This window comes from Silurus aristotelis (assembly GCF_946808225.1).
Source record: "Silurus aristotelis genome assembly, chromosome: 3".
Classification (NCBI taxonomy): domain Eukaryota; kingdom Metazoa; phylum Chordata; class Actinopteri; order Siluriformes; family Siluridae; genus Silurus; species Silurus aristotelis.
The window spans coordinates 8,880,892-8,896,920 of NC_139576.1; the positions used below are offsets into that span (position 1 = coordinate 8,880,892).

At 34.9% G+C, this 16,029-nt stretch overlaps 1 protein-coding gene across 2 annotated transcripts in view; it reads right to left on the reverse strand.

Annotated features, from left to right (window-relative positions):
* Positions 1–5,542, reverse strand: part of gpr156 (G protein-coupled receptor 156) — a 47,757-nt gene extending 42,215 nt beyond the window's left edge. For both annotated transcript variants that reach the window (XM_083536973.1, XM_083536974.1), the window contains exon 1: positions 5,355–5,542. The gene's annotated coding sequence lies outside the window, so the exon portion shown is untranslated. The remainder of the gene's footprint in view (positions 1–5,354) is intronic.
* Between the last annotated feature and the right edge of the window lie 10,487 nt (positions 5,543–16,029).

Sequence of the window (16,029 nt, forward strand, 5' to 3'; positions counted from 1 at the left end):
AGTTATCCAGCTATATTTATAACCATAGAAACTTTACTAACCTTTTGTCATTCCGATGAGGCTTATTACAATCAACAGTAAATTCACTTGCATTTTAATTCATTCAATATAATGCTAACCATATCATAGCTACACTATAATATATGGATATATGTATTGGGACACATGGCTTTTTCCGCTATATGCTGTATTTCCCCAAACTGTTACAACAAAGTTGAATGCACACAATTGTATGGGATGTTTTATAGAATGTTTTATTTTATGTGGTAGCACTAGATTACCTTTTGAACTTGGAGACCCAAACCTGTTCCAGCATGACAATGCCTCTGTGCACAAATACAGCTCTAGGACAATATGGTGTACATGGGTTGGAGTGAAAGATCTTAAGAGGCCTGCTATACTGCTCTGACTTCAACACTACTAAACACATTTGGAATGAATGCTGACAGCACCCCAGGCCTCCTCATCTACATCAGTACCTGACTTTTCGAACACTCGTGAGGCTGAATTAGCACAAATCTCCACAAGCACACGGCAAAATCTAGATGGACATGGAAGAAATAGGGACTAACTGTGCAATTGGATGTTCAAATAGCACACAAGTATATTATGGTCAGCATCAACCAACATTACATTACATTTTATTTGCAGTAAATTCATGTCATCTAAAGTAAAATACCTGAAGAATTCTCACAGTATTTCTGCACTTAGTTTGAACAGTGTAAGGACATAATGGGTAAGAGTTAAATGATCCTTGATAATTGCTTGGATGTTTGACATTGTTATATAGTTACATGTCTACAGTTTAAATGTTTGTAATTCCACAATTTCCAAACTATTCAATTTGGTCATTCTGCAGTATAACATAAAACATATACAGTGTAAAATTGACACTGGTTAATAATACATAATGCATCTGATCTCTTTGTTCTGGGTGGTTTCGAAATTCCTACGCTTCCTTTTTTACAAAATGCTGTCGTCACTTTCCCAAATTTAGAGCCACAGTTTACGGTTTCCTGCTGAGAAAGGCATTTCCGACCATTTTTCACTAGCACTCCAGGCTGTCTAACGTGCCATGCTCAGCCTCGCAGTTGAGAGGAAAGGGTCTCCAAAGGTCGTTCATCTACTGCCTGGAGCAGTGTCTCCCAGCCCAGTCCTCAGAGACAAACAAACTGAGATACATTTGGGATCCCGATACATATGTATCATGATTTAATGTTGAAGGATGATGTAGAGAATATCACTAGTGGTAATAGAGGATTGCACTCGGAAGCCCTGATTTAGATGCAGTGGTGGACAAAATACACAAACTATGTTCTGAGTTAAAGTAGAGATACACTTTGTAAAATACTTTCAATTGTGCTTAAGTATCCAAAGCACTATGATTTATTATGGCTATAATGTTTCTATTATCATTTTTATTACAAGACTCTTTGCTTAATCAACTCAGTTAATGTGAAAAGACTTTAAAGTTACTCTTTCTATTTCTTATCTATTAATAGAATGATATTAATGACTCAAAAACATATTGATATTTTTTAAAAGGATCATGAGCCCAAAACCTTCTTTTCAACTATTAAATAAAACAACAACTGTGCAAATAAGGCCACGGGTGTTGTATTGAGTTTGAGTCAGGAGTTTCTTTCATTAGTTATTACTCTCTAAATGTTCTGCTTGCTGTTGAACTGATGCAGAACTGTACAGTATGTCAGTGATAAGTAGATACCACCAAGTGGCAATCAAAACAAGTTCCAAACAGAACACGCTCTCCCCTGATTGGTGGCTGGATGTGTGATTAAACAGTTATGTTTTTATCCACTCGTAAATAGAAAGAAACGACTGATTTTGCTAAATGTAGTTTAGTAAAAAGTAAAATATTTGAGTCCAAAGCTAAAGCAATATTTTCATGAAAAAAGTTGTTTATTCAGATACGATTAATGCATATGCTTTTTTCCGGGTGTTCAGAGACAAGGAGATGTTGAGGTTTCAGCTGCAATGCAAATATACCAGTGTTTCAGTGTGAAAGCTGATTTAGAGCAAAAACCAGGGGGTCCTAGAGGATTAGACTGGGAAACACTGATGTGCAATCCTCTTAATCTAAATAAGTGGTAACCAGAAACGGAGTATTTATACATTATTATTCTTCTTAAGCACATTCCTCAAGTACTTCTTACGCCACTTTTACGCCACTACATTTCAGAAAATCATGCCATTCATCACTATTTTGAAATTAATACCTGTTAAATGAGCACAAGCAAAACCTCATGGTTCCTCTGAGTGTGTATGGAGTATAGGTTCTCTCACCATGCACTTGTAACTATAGACAATTCTCTAATTAAAAAGGTCTGATGTGCAGGAGAACAAAGCACTGAAATGCATCAGTTATTAAAATATATACTATATAAAGTAAAGAACTGATACTTAGTTTAAAAAGGGGCTTTTGATTTTTAAGTACAGGAACGATGTACTTCATCCACTACCAATCTAATACAACATATATATCAAACAGAAATATAAAAAAATAAAATAATAATATAAATATTTTATATATTTATATATATATATATATATATATATATATATATATACATACATATATAATTTCAGAACATAAATAATTACAGACAAGTTTACATACTGATTAGTTACTTTATGTTATTATCCACCATAAATCTCTTCATTTAAAACTACAAACAAAAACAGTTGGAAATTGATGGAAAATCAACATCATCAACAACAATATGGCCTAAGAGAACACATTACATTACACTCAAGTGGTTCCATCATTGACATTATGATGTCAGTATCAAAATAGTATTTTGTGCTAATTCAGTACTACAGATCTAATTTGTTATTTTATTGCACCTGCACCAACACAATGGTAGTGTCCATGGAATCTGTCTGTGATAAAAAAGGTGTGTCCTTTCCTGCATTTGGATTTTATTGATTTTATTTTATTCATTCATTCATTCATTTTCTCCCGCTTATCCGTAATTCGGGTCACAGGGGCAGCAGTCTAAGCAGGCCCCCGCCTTCGACTGCTGCCCAATTCTCACAGCACCGTCCCTTATGGTCCCTCCTGCAGGTGGTGAGCCCACGGGAAGTTTATTTTATTGTTTTTTTTTATTTTATATGGCCTTGAGGAGAACACACACGCGAACACACACGTAACGGAAAAACAGTGCTAATGTCAACTACATTCAAAACCACGATCACTGCCTTTGGTTTTGTTGTAGACTTTCCTTTCGAGTTTAACTTGTTGAAATGTTAATAGACAGATTTCTCGACCAATTGTTCTTCACAAGGCACATGCAAACATTTAAAGTTAATCTCTAAATGCCAGCAATTCGAACTACGTGCTCCGAGTATAATCTGTTTTATAATCTGGAGCTTTTGACCCGTCTAAACGTACGTGTCTTAAATGAGGAGGAATAAATGCAGGCAAAAAAAAAATATTAAATCACCTTTTCACCTTGTAATCTCTTGAGCTGATTTAAATAAAGAATGCAGTTATTGCTAAAAAAAAAATAAAACCTACCGAGCAAAGAAAGCAGATCAATCCACAAAATGAAAGAGAAAAGTGATGGATGCATGTGGTAGGCTAATAAGATTTAAAGCACATTTTTGACTGACAGGTCATATTTTGTGAAAATATATCCTATTACTCACTTATTACTTTATAAAGAAACTCAACTGACGGTCCATGTGATTAAACAAGGAAGAGCCAAAAAACATGTTTAATGAATAGTATGATGAACTCATGCAAGAGTAGCATAAGTGAGTAGGCTATAGTTTGAGTTTAAAAGTAATAATAGTAATAAATTATAATTCAATAGAACAAAGTTTGACCACATAAACTGTGCACACAATCAGACATTAGAGTACATTAGAAGGTAAGGAGTGGTATCATCTAAATACTGGAATAGGCTCCAGTTTGAAGGTCACAAAACACATCAAATTATTATACTTATTATTGTTTTTTTCATACTTAAACAGCTGGGTCACTTTAATTCACTTTAATAAGCTTAATCCTAAAATATTGCTATAAATCCTAATAACTCATGTTTACACTGCTAAATCTTCTTAGCAATATACTTTTTATCTTATGTCCTAATATATCTTATTATCAAATTACAATAAACAAAGTATAAGATCATTCAACCTTTTCCTGGACATTAATTATTAAAAAATTTGAGTTTTTCATTTCTGTCTAATACATTTTTTGTATAAATAATTGCTTTCAAATTTGTAACGTAACCCACCAATATAAAACAATTATGAAATAAGTAAAAATATTTCTAAAGATTATTCAAGGTACATTAGGAATCACTTATGTAACACTGAAGAGCATTTAGATAAAAAAAAACCCCACAAAAACCATCACAGACTAATGCTGGGGCAGAGTATTGCCCCAATAAAGGGCCCGTGAGCCTGCACCACACCATACATGAGAAAAGCGGAAAAAACAGGGGGAAAATTTATTTGACACAAATCTTCATTTCTAATTTAAAATGTAACATAACATGTTTTATGTTTTTTATTTGAAAGACTTTGGCAGGACCTCTCTTTGTGAGCATACGTTCAGGTTGATGAACAAGTGTAAACTAAGAAGACTGACTCTTACCTTTATAATATCCTGACTGTCAGTAAGTCAGCTGCAGCCCAGTTTGAAAAAACTTGATAAATAATGAGCAATTTCATGTCTCTTATTAGAGATCACTGGACAGGTACTAGGTACTGGACACTATTCTCATTTAAATGAGATAGTTTTCGTGTTTTCATTGTACTATAAGTTTCATTGCACAAAAAACCTGCACTTATGTTAACCATAACAAAATAAAGCCGTTTTAGAAACTCACTGGAATTAGAATATTCAATGATGTTGTAATGGACTTTACTGGTGTCCAGTAGGAACCAAAATGTGATCTACAACTTGCCATAGTTGTTGGTCCTCAACTGTATCCACTAGACAATTAAATGCACCAGTGGGAGGCAAAAGATTCCCAGTAGAGACCCAAAGCATTGTATCATTACATTTTCTATTAAAACCATTAAACATTGTAGGGGGGTTTGAATGCGTTTTTTCACCAGGGAAAACCAGGTAACACTAAAGGCACAAAAATTAACTGGAGCTGCCTAGAAAAGCAAACTAAACGTGCACAAACCCTGCTGTTTGTGTGTGCATTTCTTTCTTTCTTTGTTTTTATTGTTATAAAGCAACGTGTTCCATGCAATAGATAAAGCTCGGATTAACGCGCACTTGATTGCGCAAGTGATTGCGCGTTTCAGGCACTAAATTAACTCGGTAGAATGACTTCATCAACTCGGATTGACACGAAAGACGGAGTACAAACCTGTATCCGAGGCGTCACAGCGTTTGTTAATCCCGAAGTGTTTTCTGCTTTGTCTTCCTCCATCCTCGGAGACTTCTACAAACGTCAAGCGCGTCCATGAGCACCAAACTCCACATGCGGAAAGAGTTCAAGTTCACTGTCTGAGTACTAATAAGTCCATGAGCACTCCAGCGAGAAGATACCGAAACCCAGACAGAGGGAGGGAGAGGGGGAGGGAGATGTAGAGCAAAGGAGGGTGAGAAAGAGAGAGAGGGATATGTGTGAATACGTTCAGGATCCACTGTATATATATATATATATATATATATATATATATATATATATATATATATATATATATATATATATATATATATATATATATATATATATATATATATAGCGCGTGGAGGTGTTTAGTAGGTGGTAAGAGCGTCACTGATTCAGGATTTATCCTTCTTGTCTCATCTCATCTCATCTCATCTCCACAGACTGACTGACTTATTTCTTTTGTTGAATCACTTCATTCACAGTGAAGTCAAATCTACTTTCAATTCATATATCACAATTTACTTACACTACATCCCTATACTACAATGCAATTTCAGAGCAAAAGTACAATAGGCAGTTGAGAGTAATGTACTAGACAATGGGCATCTAGTGTACGAATAGAGCAAGTGTGGTTTCATTTAACAATAACGTGCTCAGAAATGCTATTAACCAGGCGTGCCCACTTTGTAGAACTATGTAGGATTAAAAAAGTAGCTTATTCATCTTTAAGTAAACATAGCCTATAGGAAAGTCATAAAGGAGACATCCGCAGTGCCCATAACACTCACTACACATGTAAAAAGGGCCCCACCCAACTCAGATGGAAATACAAACCTGACTACACTTGAAAATCACTGGAAAATTCTGGAAATTAGCCTAAAAAATTTAAGATTTTAAAAACGATATGGAAATTGAGACACAATTACAATTTCACACTAATCATTCGCTTCACACCACTGAAACATTTTAAAAATGTGCTATCAAAATTAAGTTACCAAATTATTAACTGTCCTGTCCACTGTTATTACACTGTGGATGGGGCAGCATTTTTCAATGCATTTTCCAAGTTTTATTTTCTCACCATTTTTATAAAGTAATTTAAGATACAACAATTTTGGTCCCAAAGAACAGGTTTGTGCCAAGTCAGGTCAAGTCAAATCAAGTCAATTCAAGTCAAGTTAAGTTGTATTTATTTTCATTCCACCATATGTGGAGGCAAACAAAGGAATGAAACGTCAGGACTCAGAGGAGCATGTTGCTACATATGTTACATGGTGCGAGTTATACAAGTAATTTAATCATAACCCTATATAAATAATACCAAATTAATAACTATAAATAAATACATAACCTATATAAATCAAGATTAGACCTATAGAAAATTACAGTGCATCCGGAAAGTATTCACAGAGCTTCACTTTAGAATTGATTAAATTTATTATTTTCCTCAGAATTCTACAAACAACTCCCCATAATGACAACATGAAAGAAGTGTGTTTTAAATCTTTGAAAATGTATTAAAAAAACAAAATGAAAAAAATGCACATGTGCATAAGTATTAACAGCCTTTGCCATGAAACTGAAAATTGAGCTCAGGTGCTTCCTGTTTCCACTGATCATCCTTGAGATGTTTCTACAACTTGATTGTAGTCCACCTGTGGTAAATTTAGTTGATTGGACATGATTTGGAAAGACACACACCTGTCTATATGAGGTCCCACAGTTAAAAGTGCTTGCCAGAGCACAAACCATGTCATGAAGTCCAAGGAATTGTCTGTAGACCTCCAAGACAGGATGGTATCAAGGCACATATCTGAGGAAGGGTACAGAAACATTTTTAAAGCATTAAAGGTCCCAATGAGCACAGTGGCATCCTTTATTTGTAAATGGAAGAAGTTTGGAACCACCAAGACTCTTCATAGAGCAGGCCGCGTAAAAGATCAGGAGCGAAGGACCTAAGTCAGGGAGGTGACCAAGAACCTGATGGTCACTCTGAAAAAACTCTGGCGTTTCTCTGTGGAAAGAGGAGAACCTTAGAGACCAAGCATCTCTGCCAATCAGGCCTGTATGGTATCCACTTCTCAGTATACATCATATGACAGCCCACCTGTTGCTAGCCAAAAGGCACCTGAAGGATGATCAATACCATCCCTACAGTGAGGCATGTTGGTGCCAGCATAATGCTGTGAGGATGTTTTTAATGGCATTAACTGGAAGTCTAGTCAGGATTGAGGGAAATATGAATGCAGACACATCCCTAATAAAAACCTGCTCCAGAGCTTTCTGAACCTCAGACTGGGGCGACGGTTCATCTTCCAACAAGACAATGATCCTAAGCACACAGCCAAGATAACTAAAGAGTGGCTACAGGACAACTCTGTAAATGTCCTTGAGTGGCCCAGTCAGATTTCAAACACACTTCTTTCATCTTGTCATTATTGGGTATTGTTTGTAGAATTTTGAGAAAAAAAATTAATTTTATCTATTTTGAAATAAGGCTGTAACATCGCAAAATGTGGAAAATTGAAGTGCTGTGAATGCTTTTCGAATGCACTGTATATAACCTATATAATTATAAATCAAAATATACAAAATAAAGATTTTAATATATGTATATAATTAGGGCTGTCAATCATTTACAATATTTAATCACGATTAATTGCAGGGGTGTCATGAGTTAACTCGTGATAATTGCAACTTAATCGGCCATTTCTATCTGTTCTAAATGTACCTTAAATGAATACATAAAAAGTTTTTAATAATCTAATCAACATGGGCACGGACAAATATTAATGCAAAAGTATTTTTATTATTAGTGAAATCAAACTCAACAGAGCATGAAGACAAATTATTAATGTAAATGTTTGAAATTATTTATGGTGTTTTAAATTACATAAATCATCAGGACACCAATCAGAACTTTTGCTATGTTTCCACATGGATGGTTTTAATTGCCGGATGTGTGCATCGTGGCGTTTTTTTATCCAGGGAATAAGGATATAAGTCTCTGATCCATTACCACAGTAGATGGCGGTAATGCTCTACTTAAGAATGAAAACCACCAATAAAGTGAAGAAGAAGAAAAAGAAAAAGAAGAATAAGAAGAAAAGAATCAGGCGGTTTTAGAATCAGTAAAACAAATGTTTACTGATTTAGTAATTAAAAAACTGCATCAAGGATCGACTCTGAGCCCTTTTCTGTTTAGAGTGGTGATGGATAGGTTGACGGACGAGGTCAGACAGGAGTCTCCACAGACTATGATGTTTGTGCATGATATTGTGGTTTGTGGTGAGAGTAGAGAGCAGGTTGAGAAGTACCTGGAATGGTGGATGTATGCACTGGAGTGGTACGGTTGCAGGGAGAAGAAGTGGTGAAGGTGGAGGAGTTTAGGTACCTAGGGGCAACACTGCAAAGTAATGGAGAGTGTGTTATAGAAGTGAAGAGTGCAGTCATGATGGAGTGGGTGGAAAAGAGTGGCAGAAGTGATTTGTAATAACAAGGGAAAGACATGCAGGTATTTAGTTTGAAAGAGGCAGATGTAGAGGACAAGGAGGTATGGAGAAGGATGATCTGCTGTGGCAACCCCTAACGAGAGCAGCCAAATTAATTGTCATTAATTTTGACATCCTATATATATATAAATGACCTATAAACTTGAATAGAATTAACTGAATGTTGGTTGATGCTAATTGGTCATAGTAACATAATGATGTTTTTATTAGTGTTTATTTTTATCAATAGCGTTCAGTTGATATTGTTTTAAATATGTTGTCAACTTTGCGCAGCATTGTGTGGCAATAAGTATGTGAAATAAAGGCAATTTTATAAGAAAAAAGGAACGACCTCAGTATAACATTACCATTAACTTTTTCACTAGGCTAACTAGATAACAAAATGGTTCTGATAGTTATACACTGTTACATACAGTCAGCACCAAGATTTGATTTTTCATAATGACCTGTCTTCTCTAAATTAATTTTGAACAGCTATTTTTGGTTTGTCTTCTACAAACAATACAAACTGGTTGTGCAAAGCCTTTTACATGATATTATACAATACGTTTTCAAGTCTTATAGAAATTATTTCATCTGATGATACCACTGAATCTTCTATGATTCAGCAAATAATTTACTCAAAGTAATTATTAAATATTTGACAATTCCATTATTGATTTTTGTTTAGTAGCCTTGAATTGATATCATGCCAACAGTGATAGTGACATAAAAATAATTATTTCCCATTATGGCCGCTTTTCATTGATAAGATTTAAACTCACCACCTTCAAATTATAAGTTCAACATTTTAACAACTGAGTTGCCAATTTTTTACTTTTAATAGCATCTGAATTATCAACAAATACACTAGAGAAGTGGTTGCTCAGTAGAAATATGTTGGACTTCTTTCATTCATTCATTTTCTCCCGCTTATCCGTAATCCGGGTCGCGGGGGCAGTAGTCTAAGCAGGCCCCCTAAACAAACACACAAGCAAAGAAAACTAGGAAAACTCTGTGTTTGCAATATAACTCATTAGCTAGATGAATTTAACTACCATTGTTTTGCTATGCACTGATAAGTAGAAATGTTAAATTGATCAATTGTTGCTATTTTGAGGCTAATTATAGGTAGTTAGGGATCAGAAAACCAAAGCATTTTATAATAGCTAAATGATAAACTTAACAAAAAACAGACTACAATTTATTTTTGATTTTGTCTATTTGTTAATATACAAAACATGCCATTTGCATCAGCAGCATACATCATGGGCATTACTGTTATTCTGGTTCACAATCTCTGCTATGGTTTAAATATTATTTCATTAGGTATTTATTTCAGTGTATGCTTTCTGTGATAGAAGAGAGTTCCTATAGAGAGATGTATCGTGGGACAGGGTGGAGGCCACAAAGTGAGTAATGGGTTTTAGGATCACTGTACAAATAAATAGTCTTCTATCATAATACACAGCTGGGCTTACAGCTGGAAAGAAATACATGTTTGTGACATTGGCTCCATCACGAGCAGGTGTGTGTGTGTGTGTGTGTGTGTGTGTGTGTGTGTGTGTAACGGCACTATGCACGTACATGAGTGCGTCAACATGCAGCAGCCTCAATAGTCAACATAAAGTCTCGCAGTTCTCTGAATGAGCCGTTTTTATTCTCCCACTGATCCTGCATATTTCATCTCTTGTGTGCTGTGCCTCGGTGAGATTAAACATATTATTAACACTTCACAAGGATTTATGAATCCATGCCAGGTCTCTTCTTCTAAAAAGGGAGTGTCATCTGACTCCCTCTATAAAGTATCTCACAGGTCTTATGAGTCATCAAACAAACAAATACATTCAAATAAAAGGGTCGCTCAAGTCAATACCTGTAGTTTCAATGCAAATCGGATGTTCTCATAAGTATAATGAACTCATATAAAAAACTCATTTGTGTGACAGATGAAGAGCACTAAATCATGCGTGGTAAACTGTGTGCTAATTTTGCACCTTTAATGAGAATAAGATGTGCTATCAGACTAAAACAGAATTATGATATCTTAGAAGTAAAATGGTGCATATATGTTTGATTCTTGTTAAACAGGAATATAAAAGATATAAGTGATATGGGTAATAAAGTAACCCTCAGAAAGTTAATACACCTACAACAAAACACTGATTCCCATGAATATAAAACATCACCTATATGAGGTACCCTTTAGAATCTATAGCACTGAGGTGAGTATATACATACAGTGGATCCTGAACGTATCCTGAACGTATTCACACGTTTTACCCACATTTTGTTACAGCCTTATTCTAAAATGGATTAAACTCATTATTTTCCCCAAAACTCTACAAACAATACCCCGTGATAACACCATGAAGGAAGTGTGTTTGAAATCTTTTGCAAATTTGTTAAAAAACGGTGGGAAAAAAAAATCACGTAAATAAGTATTCACAGCATTTTGCTCAATACTTACATTTCCATTTACAGCATTTGGCAGAAACCCTTATCCAGAGTGACTTACATTCGTTATTTTTTTATACAACCGAGCAATTTAGGGTTAAGGGCCTTGCTCAAGGACCCAACAGTGGCAGCTTCCGAGCAGGAAACCAAAACCTTAACCACTGAGCTATCATCAAGAAGACACCTTTTTAGAAGGTTTAATTCTTCTTCTTCTTCTTCTTCTTCTTTTTCTTCTTCTTCTTCTTCTTCTTCTTCTTCTTCTACTTATTATTATTATTACAGAGTGCTAGTAAATGCTTGATTCTGATTGGATTAAAAATGTTCATTTAATTCAATATGACATCATTTGCGATTATTACATATGCTTTAAGTTGTGCCACACAATTAGAAGTTAGCATGTGATTTCTCTCTGTAGTTGTAATTCTTCTGATGGTTTTTCTTCCACAGGTTTCCACAGCAATAAATGTAAATGTTGTTTTGGTATAAAAGGAATAAAACACATAGCCACATATAGTACACTCTTTTTGAAGTGGTACAGGTAAATCCAATAAAAAAAATTTTAAAAAAAGAAATAAAAAAAATAAAGAAATTGGCAGTAGTATGATAAAATAAAATCTTGTAGTTACAGGTCAAAAGCTTCAGTCAAATATCAGAATGGAGAAAAAATTATGATCTCACTGACTTTGGTGGGTGCATATTTCACACACACATTAGTCTCTCTATCTTTTACTTGAAATGGTGTGGAAAAAATACATGCAGTGAAATGGTGGTGTGAAAAACAAAAACATCAAAAAGCTTTGCACTTAGAAGCACCATGTTGCTGAAACAGGAAAAGCTTCACTGGTTACTGATTTTGCAGTATAAACCACAATATTCTATTTGTAACCAAAATATTTGTTAAGAATTTAGCTAGCTGAATTTATCTACTAATACTTTGTGATAGACTGTCAACTAGAAAGGCTAAATCCATCAATGCTTATATCTGAATAATGCTAACTAGTTAAGGACCAGTAGCTCTGAGGTCAGATTTAAATGACCAGACAGATTCACGCTCACAGGAAGTATATAGTGATTCAAATAAAAAAAGCATATAAAAAAGTACATTATGTCTAAGACACATATATAGGTGACACACAAAGTTGCACACCTGCCAGCAAAAAGAACAGAAAGCTGAGCTATAGATTATATAGGACAAAAAAGTACTGAAAAAAAAATAGGTGTTGACCAGTTTAATGTAAGTTAATACACATTCATTTTCTTTTGATCAGGGGTAGTAAATAGATTCAGGTTAGTTTTTATTAAGCCATTTTGCTTTTGTTGTCATTTTTTCAATGCATTCAGCTATAAATCAGATCCCAGGATTCATAAATTCTGTTTATTATGTTCATTTTAATAATAGTTGTAATAACATTCAATTATTTTCCTTTTAAAGGTAATCTACATTGTACTAATTCCAAGTAACCCTAAAGGCATAACACAGATTAGTTTCTATTCGGTGTGGATACACCATATCGTAAACTCGCCCTGCTGAGCTTATAGATGAGATCAGGTTAGACCCAGAGCAGGTGTAATGCTTTCTGACTCAAATTGCAAAGACGTTAAATATTTGATGGTGACCAGGCATCAACAGATGCCTGTCAGTTGCAAAAGAGGTAAAAACACATTGTGTGACAAACGTGTACAGACTAGAAGAAGTGCTTTGTCTTGGTCTTGTTGACGAAAAAAACTTAACCAAAGCCTTAACACTTTTCACGAGAACTGTTCATTCATCACTTTAAACATGTACTAAGCCTGTCTTTCCAGATTCAGGGTTTATTTATTTACGTTCTTTATACACTGCTTCTGTTATAGGCTTCTAATTATGATGCTCCACACTGCATTTAGGTACTTATGTGCTATTCTTACTAAGTGGTCACATTTATAGGCAACTACTTACACTAGTCTCTTTCATATACTGTATAATTTACACAAACTGTCTGATTCAGTCTGATCTTATGCTGTTGTTCCACATAGCTATTAAGAATTGTTTTGCCTGTTTATTGACCCATTTAAGACCCTTTATTCGTCCCACAGCGGGGAAATTAAAACATTTTTGCATATACAAACTCATCTGGAAGCTGGGGTTAGAGCACAGGGTCAGCCATGGTACGGCGCCCCTGGAGCTGATAGGGCTAAGTGCCTTGCTCAAGGGCTCAACAGTGGCAGCTTGGCAGTGCTGGGGCTTGAACCCCTGACCTTATGATCAGTAACCCAGAGCCTTAACCACTGGACCACCACTGCCCTATCATTTCCCCCTATCCCTTCATTTCCCCCAACATTACAGTGTCAACAAATATCATTTATTCAAAAATCCTGCTAATAAGATTTAAATTAACAGTATAAAACCAACAATAAAAAGTATGTTGCACTGATTTTTACATATACTGTAAAATGTTTTGTTAATATATTACAGTATCTTGATTATATATCAATTTCATTTATCTAATCCATCCATCCATCCATCCATGTTGGATGTCAATGATGTTAAACCTCACACATTTGCTTGCATATATATAATAACTCCAAATAGTACAGAATCTTGAACATTTACTTTCTCTGTTTTAAATATTTCCAAAATCTAAAACCTTCAAGAAAAAGAAATAGTTCCAGATTTTCAGTATAGTCTCAGACTTTCATTTCTACTCTTGACTCTAATTCCTCAGTATACTGCAAATGACAGTATACAGTATATAACTGTTACACCATTTTGTATAGTTTTCTCTAGGCAGGTGCAGTGTGTCTTGTACGTGGATATATGACAAAAATCGACTTCACTTGACATCTTGATTTTGTACTGACTGATACATCTGTACATGTTTAAACCCTGACAGAGGATGCCAGAACATTTCAGTTTCCTGTATGGTTCAGGGTCTAAGGAAGCCCATCATTTCCTACTCCATTGTATATTAGGAACGGGAATGAATTGTCATCCAAAGCTGCTCTGTGAACCTCTGATAAATCTTTTACAAATATTACACCACTCTAGGCAAACAACAAAAGCACTTAATCTCTTGGTGTAAAGGTACAGTATTTGTGGATTTGCACAGACAGACATTACAACACGACATGTGCAGCACCCTTTTGGAAATATGCATACATCATTTTGCCATCAAGCAAACAATATACATGATAGTAAAATAAATGGTGGTGGTAATGTCCAGATGTGAGCTAATACAGCAACAAATGCTTAGAGCAAAAGAAACAATAAATTTTTTTCTTATATACATGCATACATTGTATGTATGAGAAGAAACATCTTAGTTAAACCCTTTTTTTTTAAACCTGGCTTAAGCCTTTGCTCAGGAAAAGAGTAATTAGACATTGTGTGTCTCATTGATGCCAATCAATTTACTCCCTATTAAGCTGTCAGAAGGCAGACAGGAGTAACAGAAAAACAACAATAGAATAATAACAGTGTCTCCATGGTTACAGCTCCATAATGATAATCAAAATGTTATGGCTTGTGTTTGTGGTATTATCATTACACCTGAACATCACTTTTACACCCCTGCACCAGTTTTAAACGGCCAGCTTCAACATTATTCATTGTGTTTTATTTTTCTTTTAACTTTTTTTAAGTTTTAAAGGTTTGTAACTAAAAATCTCAATACTTTATTTCATTTATTCATTCATATATAGTAGCAGCTTTATTCTGCTAGTGGACCCTGAGAAAATCCCAAGAATGCAAAATGTCACTTGAAAGGACACTGCTGCAATTGAACATATCCAATTCACCCTAGTATATTTTTTTGGAAGGTCTGAGTGAACCCGAGAATCCAAAGCACCCCATTTGCACAAGCATGCAAATCCGCACAGATGGTAACCGGAGCTCCAGAACCAGGATCTGTGGAACTGTGAGTCAGCAATGACACCCACATTCTTAATGATAATTGAGCTGACTCGAACATCCTGGGAATACTAGAGACCTTGAACAAGTCCTCAGCCACCACTGAAAAACTTCTCAGTGGTAATAAGCCTAATAGTTTCTATTTCCAGTTAACGGCATGACAGTATTTTTCCATTTCGATGAAAAATGTATATTGTAGTAAATGGATTATATCTTGAATAAACATGCAAATCAACAAATAAAACAAAATATTCAAGTAATAATATTGTAGAAATAAACTTATCAAAAAGATCTCAACAGAATGACACAATTTTGAGCTTGATATGAGTAAAAATGTCTACAAATTGAGTTCCTAGTCTGATATTTGTATGAAATCAATTTAATAGTAAAAAAAAAAAAACCCTCAGCTATATTTGCCCATATTTGAGATTTAAGTGTCTTCTGCCTTCTTACTTAAATTCTAATAGACAAAAGCATCTACCAAAAAAGATTAATTGAGTTTATTAACATCTCAAATGTTGTACATAGTGAACAGAGTCTATATGATATATCTGACTTACCATTCGTAACACCAGTATAAGAAGGACAGATCAGAGTGTCCTAAACGACTTTTACACTCAGATGCTGCTGTACATCCTCCGGGATGTATTCGATTCCCTCAAGGTTTAATCCTCTTCCAGATTTTGGGGTTTAAAATAATTCTCCTGCTGATGAAAACATCACTTCATTGCACACTTGCTTCATCGCTCTCCTCTGTCTGCTGTTTAAATGCAAAAGATTCAGTTTCATCCTGGCGTCTTGCACACGTCTC